Genomic DNA, 18,720 nt, shown 5'->3' with positions numbered 1-18,720 from the left:
ATTATACTAATAAAGACAATGTATTTAAATTGAAAGAGACCCGACAAAATTGAGTTTGTTGTATGACATTTTTGAATTGACCACGAGTTTGTTGCAAGACATAAATTATACTCATAAAGCTTTTCTTGTAATGTGTCATAGAGGGGTATGGATGTATGCTCTATAAGCTCTGCTATCTGCAGCATAGAGGGGTATGCTCTATAGGTTCAGTTTTTTGATTTTCTTTATAATGTAATTAGTTTACTTTTATTTGGTTTCTATCTACTTTTGAAATTGATAAAATAATACTTAAAGGAGACATTATTAGTTCAATAATAGCACGGTGTGTAAGCAGCAAGTAATATAAGATTTAGCTTTATAACTTCTTTAGATGGTAAAATTGTACTAGGTTGTTCAATCTCTCTTACAAATCCACAACGTCACGTTGATTTGAATGACTGCTTAAGTTTTTATGAAATATGCAGGAGCTAGATTACAACGAATTTCTAAATCAACAGATCATCAATTAAGATTAAGAACAAAGAAATGAACAGCTTTTTATCAACCAATGATCAAGAATAGGCAGAAAAGTGACGAGCTTTGCAATAGATTACTACCTAGCTGTGAATGTAGACTCCAACGTTCTCCAAGTTTGAAGCATTGCCAATACATCATCAAGTGTAACTTTAGTCTTGAAACAAAGTTCTGTCAATACTTAGAGTGATGAGATTTGCCAGAAGTTGGTTTATGATGTTGTGCAACATTCAGGTTGAACTCGCTCCTTGCTTGCCAGCCTTTCAAACACAGAGTCATAAAATAACCTCGTTCCCCACTTGGCAGCCTCTCAAACATCACCTCACTAGGTACAGGAAAAATATTGTACTTTAAAATTGATTTAATTCACATTTGAATAATTTTAGTTTACTTTAGTCACCAATGAAAGACACGACTTATCTCAGACAATTAAGCATCAATGCATCATAAGCATCACCGCATATGTTAAACTTTGCCAAATTTCGGCACATTCAACAATTCATTCGTCTCAATTTGATTTACAGCAGAAGATCTCCAAAATTGAAGAACTAGTAAAGTACAATGTAAATTTGATATCGAAATTGAACTCATGAAGATTTTCGATGAGTTTAATTAAGAAATTATTAACGGTAAACCCTAGATAGTGAGATCAAATTCTGATGATTTAGAAAAAGAGAGAAATAAAACATCTTACCTCAGAAGCTGCTTCAATGGCGTAGAGAAAGATCGGAAGCCGTTTCAATGGTTTTACCTAATTTGTATCGAAAAATTACACAAATATGGGTTCAAATTGTAGATTTCAAGATGATGATGAGTTTCAGCAACATGAATTTCAAAAATTCGCGTTGAATTGATAAGATTTGAGCTTGAAAATGGTAGAGGAGAACAAAAATGGCGTTAGTGAGGAGAGAGAAAATCGCGGAGGAGAGGAGAGAGAAACTCAGTCAATTCGTCTGATTTAATTTGGGCCGTTAGATCGCGCGCTTTCGGTGTTAGATCTGACGGTCTAGATTAGTTCCTAGTTCCTATTATAGGATTGGTTCTCATTATAACCTGGTCCTATATATATATATATATATATATAAATATATATATATGAATCGTGTTACCATGAGAACTAGGTAAATAATAGGAACTAGAAACTCTTTTGGACTGTTAGATCTAACAAAAATAGGCCCGCGATCAACGGTCTAGATTAAATCACGCATATTCAATTCATTTCCCAAAAATCAAGCGCTCTTTCTCTTTCCTCAAGCATTTTCTCCCTCCTCCCTTACAACGAGCCTCTGAATTCTCCATAAGCGGCCGCCGAGCTTTCTCTACTCCATTAAAGCAACTTTCGAGCTTTCACTACTCCATTGAAGCGGCTTAAGTAAATTACTTGTTGATTCTAACTCGTTTTGCAGAAATTACTTGATAATACTTCAAAAATTTTGGTACTATTTCAAAATGTTAATTTGAATTAGATTTATAATGCTGTGATAGTCTTTGAAGATTATAATGTTTGAAATGTTATTTATGTAATTACTAACTTATTTTAGTGTTTCCAGGTTGAATTCTGCTGAAATTTGAAGTTGTCCAAAATGAGGTTGCGAGAGATCGAGGTTGTGTGAAATTGAAGGTGTTTAAAGTTGAAATTTTACGCGAAATCGAGTAATATTTCTGAAATTTACTATAATTTTCCTGTTTTTTGTGTTTCAGTGATTTTATTGTTGAATAATTTAATTAGTATAAATGAAGGTTCTTAATTTGTTACTTTGCATATCAACTGTTCGACGAAATTCCTGTGAGAGATCATATATATATGTTGTCTGATAATGGTGATTAAAAGTCTTAAACACATTTGATGTTCCATCCGAGGTCCATTTCATTTAGATAATTTATTTTGTTTCGGGGTTTTTTGATGTCTTGCGGGAGAGTTACATCACTAAGTCTGGTTCCCGGCTGAGCTACAGCTGCAAAACAACGGAAGCTCTAGTTAGTCGGAGTTTTCGCCTCCGACGATCAAGTTAGAAAGTGTTCGGAGTAAAAAAGCGGGAAGTAAAATATCTTCTCGGATCCCGAGATTAGATGTTTTCTCCGTTGTAAGAGAACTAATTGCGATGTAATAAATGAATGTGTACGTGTCCCCAAAATGGGGTAAATCTCCCCATTTATAGGGTCGTTGGGATTTGTGCCCTTACCTAGGCCACTTCGACCTAGGACTGATGGGCTGTGCCGTTTTGCGGCTTTTTCAGGAATTGGGCCCTAAAGGCCGCCATTTCCTTTGGGGTATCTTCCTGCCACATGTCATGCCCTGGTAAGTCCACTTTGGACTCTCCCTAGAGTCACTAGTAGAGAAATGGTCATTTGCGTCGCACTTTTAGAGTGTATTTGCGTCGGTTCTAGGTGCAAAGCAAGTGTTCGCGACGCAAATGACTTTTAAGTCATTTGCGTCGCACATTGGTGCAATGCAAATAACTCTTATTTGCTTCCAAATAACTCTTATTTGCGTCGCACTTCTATAAAAGTGTGACGCAAATAACTCTTATTTGCTTCACACATTTATAAAAGTGCGACGCAAATGATTGTTATTTGCGTTAAATGGTGAAGCGAATTCTAGTTATTTGCATCGCTTTTTTACAATATTGTGACGCAAATGAATCTTGTTTGACAATTCAAAAAGCGAATTATTTGCGTTGCTTGTTTGTTTAATGATCAGCGATGAAAATGATATATAAACATATATATAATACAAAATAAAAAGTAAGAAGCAATAATAAAGAATTCAAATATAAATTTTGGCAGAATTTCCTTTGTAATTTGGCCTACCCATAAAATTGGGAATGACGGCATCATATCAAAAACCTGTCCAATAAATTTACAACTCAATTCCATTGACATTATAGTCATCATTCAACACAATCACCAACACCAACCCAAATTGTTGGTAAACAAAATACATACATTCATGTCAATCTTAACAAATAGAACAAGAGTCTAACAAGTAAATGGAGTTTTGTAAGTGTAGATCTAAAGTTCAACATTGCATACAAAATAGACTGTCCAAATATCTCGAACCTCGTTTATCTCCTCATTTGTGTACGGTGTAGATCTTGAAAAATCCTAATAGCACAACACAAACAAAAGATCAAAAGTTTAATCCAAGTGTAAGTACTTCAAATTGTATTTATTAAGTTAAAATGAAATATTTGACACCTCATACCGTAATAAGGTCCTCACTATTATGATGATATTGCATTATTTCGAGGGCACATAAGTTTCTTAGATCCAAAAACACTTCAAGTAGTTACAACCTAAATGAGATAGAACATTCAAGAACAGTCCCAAACCGGGGACTATTCAGAACTTACTCCTAATGAGTAAGCCCTGTACGGGTATCTAAGCCAATGATGCAAACATTATTACAATTTCAATCAATTATATCACAATTAGAAATCCAGTACAATTAACAATCATTATTCCAACCACAAAAAGTAAGTTAAAACTACATAATAAAATGGTTAGAGTATATACCACAAGTGAAGACAATGTCGTATGTGTACAATCGCCTCAAACTAGACAAAATTAACAAGAACTCACTTGAATATATTTTTAGTTATATACTATTGTTAATGAATAACTTTATACCAGGAAAAATTAACAAGAGGGTATATAATATATCTATGAAAAACAGTGGTCAAATTCAATAATTATAACACCCAAACTTTTTGAACATCAATTGGAAATACCTCTTCACTAATTAAGAGGTAAGGCAACATACCTATCAAAAAAATATATATATTTATCAATCTCTCCAAATCACTTATCCCAAAAGCCAAAAGCATTGTGAATTCTATTTTAATTTCACTTGCTTGAATATATAGCAAATAAAACATGGACAAAGCATCCTATCAATGGCAACATTAATAATTACCTCGAGTTTCTCGAGCAGATGATGTATGGTGGAATCTGCTAGCCGATGAAACTCGTCTTCCTGAAGCACAAAACTATTCACGGGGCGGATGGTCTGGGTAACCAAAACTTTCCTCCTCCAAATGGAAAGGCAATTGAGCAATCAGCAGCTGCTTTTCTTGTTGATCAGGCTAGCAAGTATCCTGGACAAAGCATCAGGCACATATCACCCAAAAGTAAAAACTAAACAAAGCTAAAAATAAAAAAATTAAGGTTGCTAGTGAATTTAGTCTAGAGGTGAATTATTAGTCAGTTCAAGCACCTTGTGCTGACTTTTCAGTTCTTGACTGTCCAAAAAATCTGAAGTTGAAAATACCAGCTATACCTTGTCCCTTTGCTAGCTTCTCAATTTCTACGAGTTTGTGCTTAAGTTGCTCCACTTCCTTATATAGAGCTTCGTTTTTGCTTATGTATCCAAATCTTTTCCTCATCTTTTTGCTCTATTGACAATAAAATTGATTTTTAAGCTAATACATACTCGGCTTCAGGTCTATCGTCATGTGTCAATGGTTAAGGAAGTTTCCTTAATGCCTTTAACCATTCAATCATGCAGATTTATCACAAACTATGACCAATAAAGAAAGAACCTAAACCATCCCTTTGTATCATATAATCAAGGCCAAGCAAACCAGTATAAGAAACGAATAAAGAGTCCCCCCCCTCCCCCCACTAAACAGAATCACATTATTCTCTGTTCTTCTTCGACACACCGCTTTGTAATTAGAATTTAAAGTTGTATGCCCATCATTCAGTATACTTCGTACTATGACAATGTATACGCTATTTGTCACTTACTCACATATATGTCGGATTTAGTTCTCTAATCAAACTATGACCAATAATTCATCAAAAAGTAAGTTCCTCCGACCCTCATGGCAACAGATAATTCAATTTACAAGGGGCAACTCTCTGAATTCCATTTCACACTACAGTTTTTGCTCAAGCACTATGAATGAATTGGGAGGCACAGTCCTAGCACTACATATCAAGTAAAACCTCAGTGTTAGCGTGTAGCAATATCAAGCTAATGGATACAATAAGGTTAACAGAGAAAGCATAAGAAACAAAAACAATGAAATAATCGCAAACTTATAACTCAAATCAAACCGCCGGTGAATGGCAACAATGAAAAGGGTTTCAATTCAAACTAACCCAAATCAAAATTCTAAACCAGCAACTTCCTAATTCACTTAAAATTCAAAAACAATACCCAATTCAATTCTCCCCAATTCCAGACTAATTAACTAGATTTGGCCCCAAAAAAACCTAAATTCTGAAGCAAATTGAATAAAACAAAGATAACAATCAATTAAAAACAAAAAAAAAAACCAAGAAAAAAGAATACCTCAAAATAAACCTTCAAATTTGCTCGTTTATGCTCTAAATTAGGGTTCAAATTAAACCTTCGAATTTGCTGCATAAATTTACATACATTAACCAACAAAATCAATACATGTTGCTCGAAAATTAGGGTTCGAATTCGCTGCACTAGTTTAGGGTTCGTTACCTGTGCGTTTGTTGCTCGAAAATTCGTCTTATGCTGCTGCTGGGAACGAATAAGGAGGTAGCTTAATTACCTTCGAATTTTTGCTCGAATTCAGTTGCTGGGAACGAATTGTTGCTGGGAAAGAATTGTTGTTGAGAAGAACGAATGAAGAAAAGTTTTGGGAACGTTGATGATAAATTCTAGCGAAAAGAAGAAAAGTTAGAAAGGTTTTTTTTATTTTTTTTCAGTTTTGGAATAGTTATTTGCGTCTCACTTTTAGTAACAAGTGACGCAAATAATTACGCAAATAATTACGCAAATAATTCACAAAATCATTTGCGTCACTTGTTACTAAAAGAGAGATGCAAATGACTTAATTATTTGCGTCGCTTATTTATTAAAAAGCGACGCAAATAACCAATATCAGTGTTCTGCGTCACACTTTTAATAAATAAGCGACGCAAATAACGTAAACTGAACTTAAATTATATCATTTGCTTCGTTTGTTTCTACAAGTGACGCAAATAAGGCGACGCAAATGAGCATTTCTCTACTAGTGAGTGACACGTGTCACGCTGTGGCTGGACCACGTGGTTGGGTAAAAATACCCAAATTATTTGTCCTTCACAAGGGTGACGTGGCGTGCCACGTGGCGCCTGTGACAAATGTCACGCATGCACTTGTGACAAGTTTTTTACTGTTCACCTTCTGGGGTAATTTTAGGGTTTTGGATCCTAAATTTTTACCCTTCTATAAATAATTTTCACCCCCCCCCATTTTCGCAAGTTTACAAAAAAATCCTTGAGAGAGAATGTTTGTCTTTTGAGAGAATTTGTCTTTTTATGAGAAAAACATCTTTTGCCTGCACCTTGTCCTCCTGTTCCACAGTCGATCAAGACTTTCAAGCGTCCTTAGTACCTTCATTCTAAAGGTAACCGCTCGTTTTTCTATCTCTTTCTCTTTATTTTAGTTTTGTTTCTTTTCTTCGAAAATGGTTTCACAAAAACACACGACACAGCCTAGGATAGCGATCAGTCGGTCACCGGGGACGGCTGAATCTAGAACTAGGAGTGCCGGCTGTCCCTTCTTAGACTCCCCTTTGCGAACTTCCCTAAATCCGACCGTCTCTGTGTCTGTGCAGGATACTATGGCCAGAACAAAGAGAACAACAAGGGAAAAAAATGTAGGCGGCTCCTTTAGGGTGCCTATTAGTGAATTTTCTGACCTGCCACTTGGCTCCTCAAGTACTCATGATGACTCAATTTTACGAGAGTCGGGGGAGGAGTTAGGGAGCAATGCTTCTAGCTCTGTTCGTCAGGCCTCCAATTCGGACGTTAGGTCCGACAATTCGGACGGTGAATTAGAGTCGTCTTCTTCTGATAGAGTCTCTGAAGGCTTTGATGAAAAGCGCTCTCGGCTGGAGACGGCGAGGGAGTCCCTCTCTGTAGAGAATGGTGAGGAATGGGCCTCTACCTCTGCCACTTTCCGAGAGCAATTTGCCGCCTATTATCATCATGTCCCAAAAAAGCAGGCGAAAAGTCATGCTTGATAAGATGAAATAGTTTAGATCAGACCATGTCATGGGGCATGGATATGTTATCAGCATTCCTAATTCAGAGGACACTGTTGTCTAGCCGAAAGGGTCAAGCTACGGGGACGAGTGTTTTGGCTGCTATGAAGCGGCAATTTAGGCTGGTTTAAGGTTCCCTCTCCATCCGACAGTGGAGAGGATTTTGGACGGATACCAGCTAGGTGTCTGGTAACTTGCCACCAACTCTTGGGTGAATATCCTGGGGTTCGTTGCCGCCTGTGAGATGTAGAAGGTAGAGCCCAACTTCGAGGCTTTTGCCAAGATGCACTACCTCAGCCGGACTTCAAAAGCAAGCGGATTAGGATGGTATACACTTTCGAACCATAAGGGTTATATGATGGCTGTCGGGAAAGAGTCCAAATGGAAGGACTGGAGGAGAAAGTTCTACATCATCTCCTCCCTCGACAGAGTGAAGAACAAAATACAACCGGTGGAACCGGAATCCCCTTCTGCTGGGTCAAAAGGCAGAACTGCCGCCTGTCCCAAGGAGGGGTCGGGAGCAGATCCTAAAGCTAGGTCTCTTTAAGGTGATTATCCGGTCAGAGGAAGAGAATGGAGAGAAAGAGATTGTCCCTCAAAGCTACATTCCCAATTATGAATGGCTAGCTAATGGAACTTACTTGGCCGCATGCGGCCTTAGCGTTGAGAGGCCCAGAGGTAGATGGTCGAATGTGTTTTAATTGTTAGTAAAACTTGATATTTGATCAGTTATCTTACTAACCATTTGACTTGTGATGCAGACAAAGCCATGGAGAAGCTCTCTGCCTTCAAAAAGTCGATTTCTAACTTAGCCACCTACTACCGCTCGCTTCTTCACAAGTGGAAGTCGGATGACCTCGAGGCGGACAAGCTGCCCAAGGTAAGCTCCAGTTTTATTTGAATTTTAACTTAATTGAGTTACTTTTCCAGCCTGATTTGACTCCCTTTGGTTTTTATGGGGGAATCAGGCAAGCCTCCATCCTTTTCTTAGCCGGACCCGAAGCTACAAAAACAGACGGCCGGCGATGTGAAGCCTCCTGGCAAGTCCAGGAAGCATGTGGCGTGCAAGCCGCGCCCTTCTAACCCTCTGAAGAATGACTCTCATCCCGCAACGGGGGGAAAATCTCCCTCCATTCTCGAAGCTCTAAAGAAGCCAGACGCCCGACGGGTGTCGAAGAGTGGCAAAAGTCCACTCGGCGCAACTACCATCTTAGCAGCATGAGGGAGCAAACTCCCTAAGGAACGGGAGGCTGTAGGCGGGAGCAAGCCTCCTAAGGAGAGTGAAGAGGTGAAGGCTAGAGGTATCACCACTTTAAACCCTTTGCCTTACCCTTGTAGGGTTAAATCTTATCAACAGTCACCAGGTACTTCCAAAGACACCCGGTCTTTTGGCCGGACTTACGTCGACTACTTACGCGGTGTTGAATGTGTAGATGCCACCATGAGGCTGGATCTTCAGCTATATGCGAAGAACATGCTGAGGGCCATCTCCCTAGAGGATAGGGAGTCTGTTAGAGGAGTCGACACACTCAACTTCGACGCCATCCTGGCCCTTCTTGCTGAGGTATAATGACTTATAGTTTTTCTTTTGGTTTACCTTTAGGGCCGCTTGGTATTAATGAACTTTTTCTTACTGGATGTAGGCTATGATGCGGGTGAACAGCCTTAAAAAGCCGTTCAATGAGAAGCAGAAAGAGGTAAAGGCTGCTAAAGACCGGGCTGCCTCTTCTCTAGATACGACAATGTTTGAGATTTCTCAAAATGAGATACTAACCACTGATATCCTGTATTCTATGGTGTCGACCAACCTGTAGGTCAAGGCCAACTTGGATGCGGCCTAGAAGTGAGTGACTGAGCTAGAGGATGAGGTGAAAAACCTCAAGGCCAAGCTTGAGCCACTTGAGGATGCGGACGCTGAAGCTGAGGGGCTGTGTAGTCGATGTGAGAGCCTTAAGAAAAAAAATACATAACCAGCAGGTTCAGCTGAGCAAGAAGTATACGACCCGGGCTGAACAGGAGAAGGCGGCTCTAGTTACGCAGATGATGGACGACTGGGACACTCTCATGCAGATGACCTGACACTCCCTCTTCCCAGCCAATGACTATAACGGGTGGAAGCATTCATTTGAGGGGGCCACCTTAGAGCTCAACGCCAAGCAGCTGAAGGAGTCAGAGGGAGAAGAGGAGTCATCCGACTCAGGTCCGATCAAGAGGAGCAGGAGAAGGAAAAAGATAGGCAGCCGACTGGGGACAATGAGGATGCGGCTGCCAACACTGGAGAGCTCCCTCCTGATGATAATTAGCTTTTTTGTCTTCTGCGGCCAAGTGGCCATTTGCTATGTTTTTTCGGCCCACGTGCCGAGTAACTATATATCTTTACCGACCAGGGGGTCGGTTAAATGAACATTTCTGCCGGTTGTACCGGTTAACAATTTCACCTACGGTCGGCTTTATTTATTAATGAATCATACGTCCATTAGGTCGGCTTTATTTCATTGTGCTTTTGCTTTAAAATTTTAAAGTCTTTGAATTTTCGTTATGCGTAGATTTTAGCTAAGTATTTAACTTGCCTTTTTCTATGCACTTTTTTTGTTATACCGGATGTTGTTGCCCCTAGGCGGCTGTGCACTTGATTCTAAAGGTGAATTGATTGACTTAGAAATTTTTAATACTTGAAAGAGTATGCTTAATTTCCAAGTCAATCAATCACTATGATAATTGCCCCAAACCAAGCGGACATTCGTCCATCGAGCAGACGGGTAAACGTTTAGTAGCAGACGGCCATTGGCCGTATTAAGTCATTTTGAACGAGCAATATTTAGCTGCTAAGTTTTGGACTTAGCTTATATTTTTAAATTTGGGCGCATGTGTTGCCCCTGAGTAATAACAACCGTCTTAATGGTGTAAGCACCAAAATGAGTTCTATTATCTAAATGAAATAATAGCCGACTACCGGTTGTTATAGAACAGGTGGTAAACTTTAGCTATCTAGGTCTCATACTAGATTATTCAAGTCAAACAGCTACGAGCTTGTCTTTATCCAGACAGTCGGTTGGGCCGTTTATTTTTGAGTTTATAGAGCAATGTACCACCCAAATGGGAGATGCTCTCTTTGGCAAATTCACCCGGATGGGCGTCGCCGGATGTCGCACTCTTGTAGGAGCAGACGGTTGGTTTAAATTTCGCCGCCTGCACATTGCACCAGCGGTGTTCCCATTGGGAGACATATCTAATATAGAAAAAATAATCAAATTTGAATATAAAAAGCAACTTTTCATTAATAGGCTTTTCATTTAAAAAAAATTAACAAGTCTCAGAGGTAGTACTTTTTTAAGTTGTCTACATTCCAAGTTTTGTCTAGGTTCCTGCCGTCTGGAGTTTCTAGGCGGTAGGTGCCGCCACTTACTTTTTCATAGATTCGGTAGGGACCTTCCCAATTGGGCGTCAACTTGCGTTGCTCATTGGCCCTACCGGTTGCCTCATTTTCCATAACACAAAGTTCCCAACTTTCAAGGGCCATTTGTGTACTCTCTTGTTGTAGGTTCTTGTCATTCTTAGACGGTAGATCTCATGACGCAAGGTAGCATTGCCCTTGCATTCTGGAAGTGAGTTCAATGCTAATCGCATGGCCTCCCAGTTTGCCTCTTCATCATATAACATGACTCGAAGAGTCGGCTCATAATGCTTGATTGGTAAGATGGCTTCTACGCCGTATACCATGAGGAATGGGGTTTCGCCGGTTGCCCCTTTTGTTGTTGTTTTTATGGCCCATAGGACATGAGTTAACTCTTCTGCCCATAGACCGCCGACCCTTTCAATTTTCTTCTTAATGCCGTCTAAGATTAGCTTGTTGAAGGCTTCAACCTGGCCGTTTGCTTGAGGCCGACCGACTGATGCAAAATAGTGAGAGATCCCTTGGTCTCCCGGCCAGTTCCTGAGGGTAGGCGTCTATCATTTTCTTTACTTCGGCGGCTGCCGCCTAACTTCTCTCCTCGCTGTGATTTCTTTTCTTTTGACTAATAGGCTTCTTCTTTGGATCCACGGCGAGTTTGTCGACAGCAAGATCCGGGCTGATGCCTGACATCTTTTCCACATCAAAGGCAAAGATGTCCTTGAATTCCTTTAGCAGATTGTGCAAGTCTGCCCCTAACTTTGCAAAGGCAACCGTCCCCACCTTCACATTACGCTCTGGACATGTGTCATCCAGAGCAATATCAATGTGTTCACCAGCCGGCTAGGGATGGAGTTATCTGACCGTTCCCTGGTCAGTGATTGCTATTGATTCTCTTTTTTGACAATGACCAGCTGGTCGACCTTCCTTTTCTTGCCGACTGCTGGTGGGGTAGGCTCTGGTTCCTTGACATCATCAAGGTCTATTGGCTCCTTACCCTGGCTGACTGCTGCCGCCGTGGGCTTGACGTCCGAGAGGTAGCATTCTCGGGCCGTCTTCTAGTCTCCATTCAAGAAGTCAACAGAACCGTCATCTCTTTCAAAACTTCAGCAGCATGAGGGATGGGATAATGACGGCTTTGGATTTGTTCAAAGTCGGACGACCAAAAATAAGATTATAGGCGGTCAGCTCTTCTACGACCAAGAACCGGACGACCATGTGGCGCCCCTCTCCCTTCTCTCCCACCCGGATGGGTAGATTTATTCGGCCGACTGGGTGCACAACTCCTCCCCCAAAACCAACCAGGGGGTGAGTGACCTTATGCATGTTGCCTGGCTTATACTTCAGCTTGGATAGACACTTCCAGCTCATGATGTCAGATGAGCTACCAGTATCAATGAGGATCCGGCTAACCCTTTGGTTGGCTACCTTGCATTCGATGACAATGGGGTCATCATGCGACAGGCGGACTTCGTCCCGGTCCTTCTCAGAGATGATGACCTCAGGAAATGTGTCGGTAGACGCTTGGCCCTCATCGACCGAGATGACATCCAGCCGCCTGACATGGTCCTTAGTGCCTTTGATAGTTAGGCCCCCATCAGCAAAGCCGCTTGCTATAGTGTAGATTAGCTCTTTTTCTGTGTCCGAACTACTGGTAGGCTTTGTTAGCTTTTGTGACGGCTGTCTGGGGTCCCTCTTCAAGGTCACCTTGAACTTGAGGATGTAAGACTTCAACACCCCCTTTATCAGCCATCTGTCCAACAACCGCTTGAGGCTATAGCCGTCATTGGTGTCATGGCCAATATCCTCATGGAAATGACAGTACTTGTCTTTGTTCCGGTTTTTTGCCGGACCCTTCATTGCAGCGGGTTTCTCAATAGTCACCTAGTCTTTTATCTCCATGAGAATGGAGTAGCAATCCTTGTTAAACTCGTACCTTGGGGCTTACGGTTTAAATTCTTTCTTTTTCATCTAGGATGGCTGATCAGAATCATCAACCGCCCAGATCTTTTTTCTCTTCTTGCTCTCTTTAGCTTTCTAAGCCGGCTATTCTTGCCAATTCCCTTTTTGTTTGTTAGACTTCTTCGAGTCCGACTGCTTGATGGTGTAGCAGAGCTCGGTCGCATGTATATAGGCTTTCGCATCCATCAGCGCCTCTTAAAGAGTTGAGATTCTCTTTCGGACGAGGTCGAACTTGAAAGTCGACCCGTCTTTCAGACCCTTGAAGAAGTGTGTGCAAGTAACATCGTCAGACAGTCCTTGGATCTGGATTCTCACCAGATTGAACCGCCTGACGTATGAACGGAGCCCCACCCTATCTTCCTGTTGTACTGCACCCAATTCAAGGCTTGTTTTTTTAGCGGGTATGTTCACGGAGAAGTTTGAGGCAAACAAGAAAGCAAGCGTTCTAAAATTGTTGATGCACCCAGTCGACAAATTGTCGAACCATTGCTGGGCAATGCCCTTCAGCGTGGCTGGGAAACACCTGCACCATGCAGCATTATCCAACCCCTACCAGTACATTAGGTGGGTGTATGCCAACAGGTGGTCTTCGGGGTTGGTGGTACATTCATAAGTACTCACCATGACATTCTTAACCTTAGCTGGCTGTGCCGCCTTGGTTATCTCCTTGGAGAACGCAGAAGGTTGTTCCCCAAGCTTTAGCAGACGGAGCTTCCAATCTAGTGGCTGGATGTTATATGCCGCTTGACCCCCGAAGAGGGCAGGCTGCTGGTAAGGCTGGGAAAACGACATGTATGGCTGCTGGGACACATACGGGACTGACCATATCATCTGAGGTCAAGTATGGACGGACGGGCCGCCTGACAGGCTCTCCTATGCAGATTGAGAATACCTCATCGAGGTATTCTTGAAGCTGTCTGGGAAAGTCGACGTTGAAGCAGAGTCAGACAGCTGCTGGTTTCTCCTTTGCTCAATAATAAGTCGGGCATCAGAGATAGTCCTCTTGCTGCCATCCGGCTGTTTATGCCGGATAACCTTCCTTTTCCCCGGCTCGGGGAAGCGAAACTTGGTCCAATCAATCAAAGGCTGGGTCCCCTCCTTTGTTTTTGGATGCGGAGTGGGCTCCCTGTCCTTGACTAACTTTGCCTTCTAAGAGTAAGAGGGCTTCTTGCCCGACTGACCCTTGCTAGGATCAACCGTCCTCCTGGAGATCAGGTCCTTCATCTCTCCCTTGAAACTTGTCATAAATTTCATGAACTCGTCTCGGGTGATGTGAGCAGTCTGTCCCGCCGCTTGGGGCTGGCCGGATGACTTACTTGGACCCGCCTGACCATCGCCTCGCTCCTTGTTGTCTTTGGAACGAATGCGCCTAGTAATAAGGGATCCATCTGCGGTCGTATATGTTTCGACCTTTGGATCTGAATCTGTATCATGGTCCGACTAGACCTCTGCTTCTTGACGCTTGTCCTCAGGAGGCGGTACAATCTCTTGAGAAACTATCTTAGAGGTACTCTCCCCACAGACGGCGCCAAAATGTTTCGGGGTTTTTTGATGTCCTACGGGAGAGTTACGTCACTAAGTCTGGTTCATGGCCGGCTGCACCTGCAAAACAACTGAATCTCCGGGTGGTCAGAGTTCCGCCTCCGACAATCAAGTTAGAAAGTGTTCGGAGTAAAAAAGCGGGAAATAAAATATCTTCTCGGATCCCGATATCAGATGTTTTCTCCGTTATAAGAGAATTAATTGCGATGTAATAAATGAATGTGTACGTGTCCCCAAAATGGGGTAAATCTCCCTATTTATAGGGTCGTTAGGATTTGTTCCCATACCCAGGTCACTTCGACCTAAGACTGATGGGCTGCGCCGTTTTGCGGATTTTTCAGGAATTGGGCCTTGAAGGCCGCCATTTCCTTTGGGGTATCTTCCTTCCACGTGTCATGCCCTGGTAGGTCCACTTTGGACTCTCCCTAGAGTGACACGTGTCACGCTCTGGCTGGACCACGTGGCTAGGTAAAAATACCCAAATCATATTTAATTAAGTATAAATCTCATAAAATTAAACTAAATCTCTCTTAAAGTATACCAATCATCTCTTAAAGTAAACTAATGCATACAATGAGGACTTTTTGATGTTTGTATGTGTCTTTGGTGTTGGGTGAGTGATCTAATAGGAACTCTACTGTGTTTAATGAGCAATGTCAGAATTGGGATATTGGAGTTATGGGTGTATTTGACTGGTTAGGAATTATTAAAACTACATTGATAGGTATTTCGGGACAGCTAGGGAGGAGTTTGAATGGGCAGCTGCTGAGAGCTCTTTGGTGCCACCTATAGCTGGCGGAGTTCATGTCAAAACACACTTAAGTAACTCAAAATTTTTCTAAAGTAAATCAAATTAACTATAAAGTAAATCAAATTAGCTTAAATAAAATTAGTAGCAGTAGGAGTCAGAAACTGATTTTGAAACTATGGAGATGCTTGAAAAGAATTATGCAGTAGGTTCTAATAAAAATGTCTCCATATTTAGTGATATGACGGGTGACCCTTTATGTAGGATCAGATTCCACCCTGTTATTTTAGGCTAAAAGAAGTTTGTTTACTTGTTGAACTCGATACTATCTCTGTTCTCAACTTTAGCTGCATAATTTTTATGTTGGGTTCCTTATGCCACCCTTTATAGAAGGTTGGGTTAAGGGGGCTCCCTGATGCAAATTCCACTTGGTTTATTATTTAGCCCTAAAGAAGTTAGTTGCGTGCTACTGATGGGCATTAGAACGGTCGCACATTCCACACTCATTCAAACACATTTATAAGCAAACATCTCACAAACCAAGCACAATGATAAGTAAGAGTTCGGTCCACAAGGCATGAGATATAATCGCTAAAGATCTTAATACGCAAGCTAGTTCGAAGACTTTTGTTGATTGGGGGTTCATCAAGTAGACAAACAAACTATTTTTCTAAATCAAGTAATTAAAAGTACTAGGGAATGGGATCCACTCATCCATGTTAATCAAGCGTATTGGGAGAAAATGGAGACAAGAGATAGCAAGGACTATATGTAAGACCAACCTCATGCAATTAGGAAAACAACTCACACTCTTAAACTTAGATCCCTCATTAGTTTAGCAATAGGAGATACATAATCAAATTGCAATAAGTAATGACATGCTCAATCTACATTTCCATGTCAAACTAAGCATAACATGCCATCAAGATCCAAATTCTAGGGTAGCTACTCCTATCATGAAGAACTAACAAGCAATCTCGTACAATCAATTTAATCACAAATCAAACATCAATACTTCTCCCACTAGTAGAAAAAATGAAATACACACCCCCCTTTTGGCACCGGTTCTTGAAAACCGGTGGGAAAAGATATGGGCGGGATTTAGATTCTTACTTTTCGCACCGGTTCCTTATAAACCGGTGGCAAATCTTGTTTTTCGCACCGGTTTGAACCGGTGGGAAATGTTTTTTTTTTTTTTTAAAAAAAAAGAAGGGAGAAAGGGATGTCGCACCGGTTCTGACCAAACCAGCGGGAAAAAGTTATTTAGAACCGGTTCGAACCGGTGCACAAATTTAACCAAAAATCCGCCTTAATTCGTGAAAAATCTTCTTCTTCCTTCAATTTTTTCACCCTGCTTTTCCACCTTATCTCTTCTCTCGTTCTCACCTAGCTTCACCATAGCTCTCCTTCATTGAAGCGCATAGCTCCGAATTTTCACCATAGCTCTCCTCCATTGAAGCTCATTTTGAGCTTTCTCACCTCCATTGTCGGGCAGCTGCACCTCCTTTTCTCTCCATAGCTCTCCTCCATTGAAGCGCATTCTGAGCTTTCTTACCTCCATTGAAGCGCATTTTGAGCTTTCTCACCTCCATTGAAGCAGCTTTGAGTTAAGATTTATTTTGTGGTCTTCTTAATCTATTGAATTGCTTCGCAATCTAGGGTTAGTCGTTGATTTGATTTTCAATTTCATAATTATAGGGTTTGTCTGCTCGCCTGCTGTTGTGACTTTCGAGTTGTGCATTCAACAATCTGTTGTTTTCCTCCAACACTTGTAAGATTTGTGCCTCTGAGCAGTTTGTTGTACATTCATCTATAGATAAACGCTGTCTTTTGCCCTTTCCTTGTGAATCCCAGTTAGAGAAGTTTGGCCTTGATTCTTTTGGAGTATCTGTTAGTGTGAAGAGACATCAGATTTATAACAAGTACTGAATAAAGAATGCCTGATATAATAGTAAATTTCATTTAGTTTAGCTTGTTTTGTAGAGAATTCAGAGAAATTGATAGACTGATAACCCGATAATGCATATGCATACGCATACTGATATTTGGTCTTGATTTGGATTCCTAAGTTGAAGATTAGGATAAATCCATAGATTTATAAAATGCATTAACTATTGGGTTTGGTTAGGCTAATGTATATAGAGTGTTTCATTCTCGTACTTGGATTTGAGCTTTTGTTGGGGATGAGAGGTGACGGTGGTGGTTGATGGTTGGTGTTGCTGTGTGTTGGCAGAACAAGAGATAGTGGGGTTTGTGAGGTGAGGCGTGGTTGTTTGTGAAAATTGGTGGAGTTGTGTTGGTTTGAAGGTGACATAGCAGCAAGGGGGAGGCAGGGGAGCAAAATAGGTAAGTAGTCTTTGTTGCTCGTACTCAATTTTGAGCCTCGAACCTTGACCGACCACTTAAACAACCAAGTTAACACAAGGGGGTTATCGGGAAATATAATAAAATAATAAAACAAAGTTAAAAAAATGTTAAACTAAAATAAATAAGAAAACGAGTGAAGTGTGGAATTACATTATTTACTATAAATTTAAAAAAAAAATAATACAAGTATTGTCTATTATATCTTAAGAAAATATTATGTGGTTGAATTAGTGATTAGAAATTGTGTTATAAATTAGTGAATAAATTAGTGGAATTACATTATTTACTCTAAATTTTAAAAAAATTAGTGATTAGCAATTGTTAGTTTGATTAATGATGCGTTATTCTTTAGCAATGTATGTAGGTATTAATTGCTTACTAACTTTTGTTTTTTCTTTTTAATTTTTTTATAGATTCATATGTGAATTGAAGCACAAGTTTAGCTTGAAGACTTCATATTTAGCTCAAGTGGGAAGTTAGAAGGAATACATCCATTGTACTTGCTATAGTGGTATGAATTATAAACTTAGTCTATATTTCTTTTTCTTGATTCATTTAATGAAAGTTTTTTCATGCTAATACAACTTGTGTATTGTTTAATGACAAATAAATACAACAATATATAAATGCTTGCATCATCATATGCCTAGATACCCGTTCAAGGCTTTCTCATTAGGAGAAAGTCTTGAATAGTCCCCGGTTGGGACTGTTCTTGAACGTTTACTCTCACTTAGGTGGTGAATGTATGTCTTCTTTTTTCAATTTTAAGGAACATCTTGGCTTAGCATTTCCTTACACTGTTCTCTGGGTACGTATGTGGGCAAGTAATTATCTACATCGTGTGCTTGGAGAACTGGGGGGAAATGCTGCCGGATTTTCCTTAAAATTGGAAAGTCGACATAAATTCACTAGTGAGATTAGACGTTCAAGGATGGGTTAGGTTGGAGTGATAAGGACCCTTTGGAAGCATATATGCATTTTTTTACTATAAGAATATTATATGCATGGTGTGTGTTTGAATTTTATTTACATATATAATATATGTAACAATTATACATTATTCGTAATATGTTGCTATGTTTAGACACAATTTACTCAATGGAGAAGGATCGTGGTTGGATGTATGGTAGACGTGATACATTGGAATTCTTTAATGGGGTTCAAGAGTTTTGCGAGAGGGCTTTATC

At 40.5% G+C, this 18,720-nt stretch overlaps 1 long non-coding RNA gene across 3 annotated transcripts; it reads right to left on the bottom strand.

The window, feature by feature from the left end:
* Window positions 1-3,311: 3,311 nt before the first annotated feature.
* LOC110711998 lies at window positions 3,312-6,397 on the bottom strand. Of its 3 annotated transcripts, none has more exons than XR_002509480.1 (5): window positions 5,975-6,397; window positions 5,813-5,881; window positions 4,730-4,907; window positions 4,430-4,610; window positions 3,312-3,618 (listed from the first exon to the last, which is right to left on the bottom strand). It is a non-coding gene; the product is annotated as an uncharacterized LOC110711998 (long non-coding RNA). The 3 variants fall into 3 exon arrangements; XR_002509481.1 differs by having other exon boundaries at window positions 4,784-4,907; window positions 5,975-6,396; XR_002509482.1 differs by having other exon boundaries at window positions 4,793-4,907; window positions 5,975-6,395.
* Window positions 6,398-18,720: the final 12,323 nt, after the last annotated feature.

The sequence above is a fragment of the Chenopodium quinoa genome, unplaced genomic scaffold, assembly GCF_001683475.1.
Source record: "Chenopodium quinoa cultivar QQ74 unplaced genomic scaffold, ASM168347v1, whole genome shotgun sequence".
Lineage (NCBI taxonomy): Eukaryota > Viridiplantae > Streptophyta > Magnoliopsida > Caryophyllales > Amaranthaceae > Chenopodium > Chenopodium quinoa.
The sequence above is the reverse complement of the archived record's forward strand: the minus strand, read 5'-3'. Positions and strand labels throughout refer to the sequence as shown.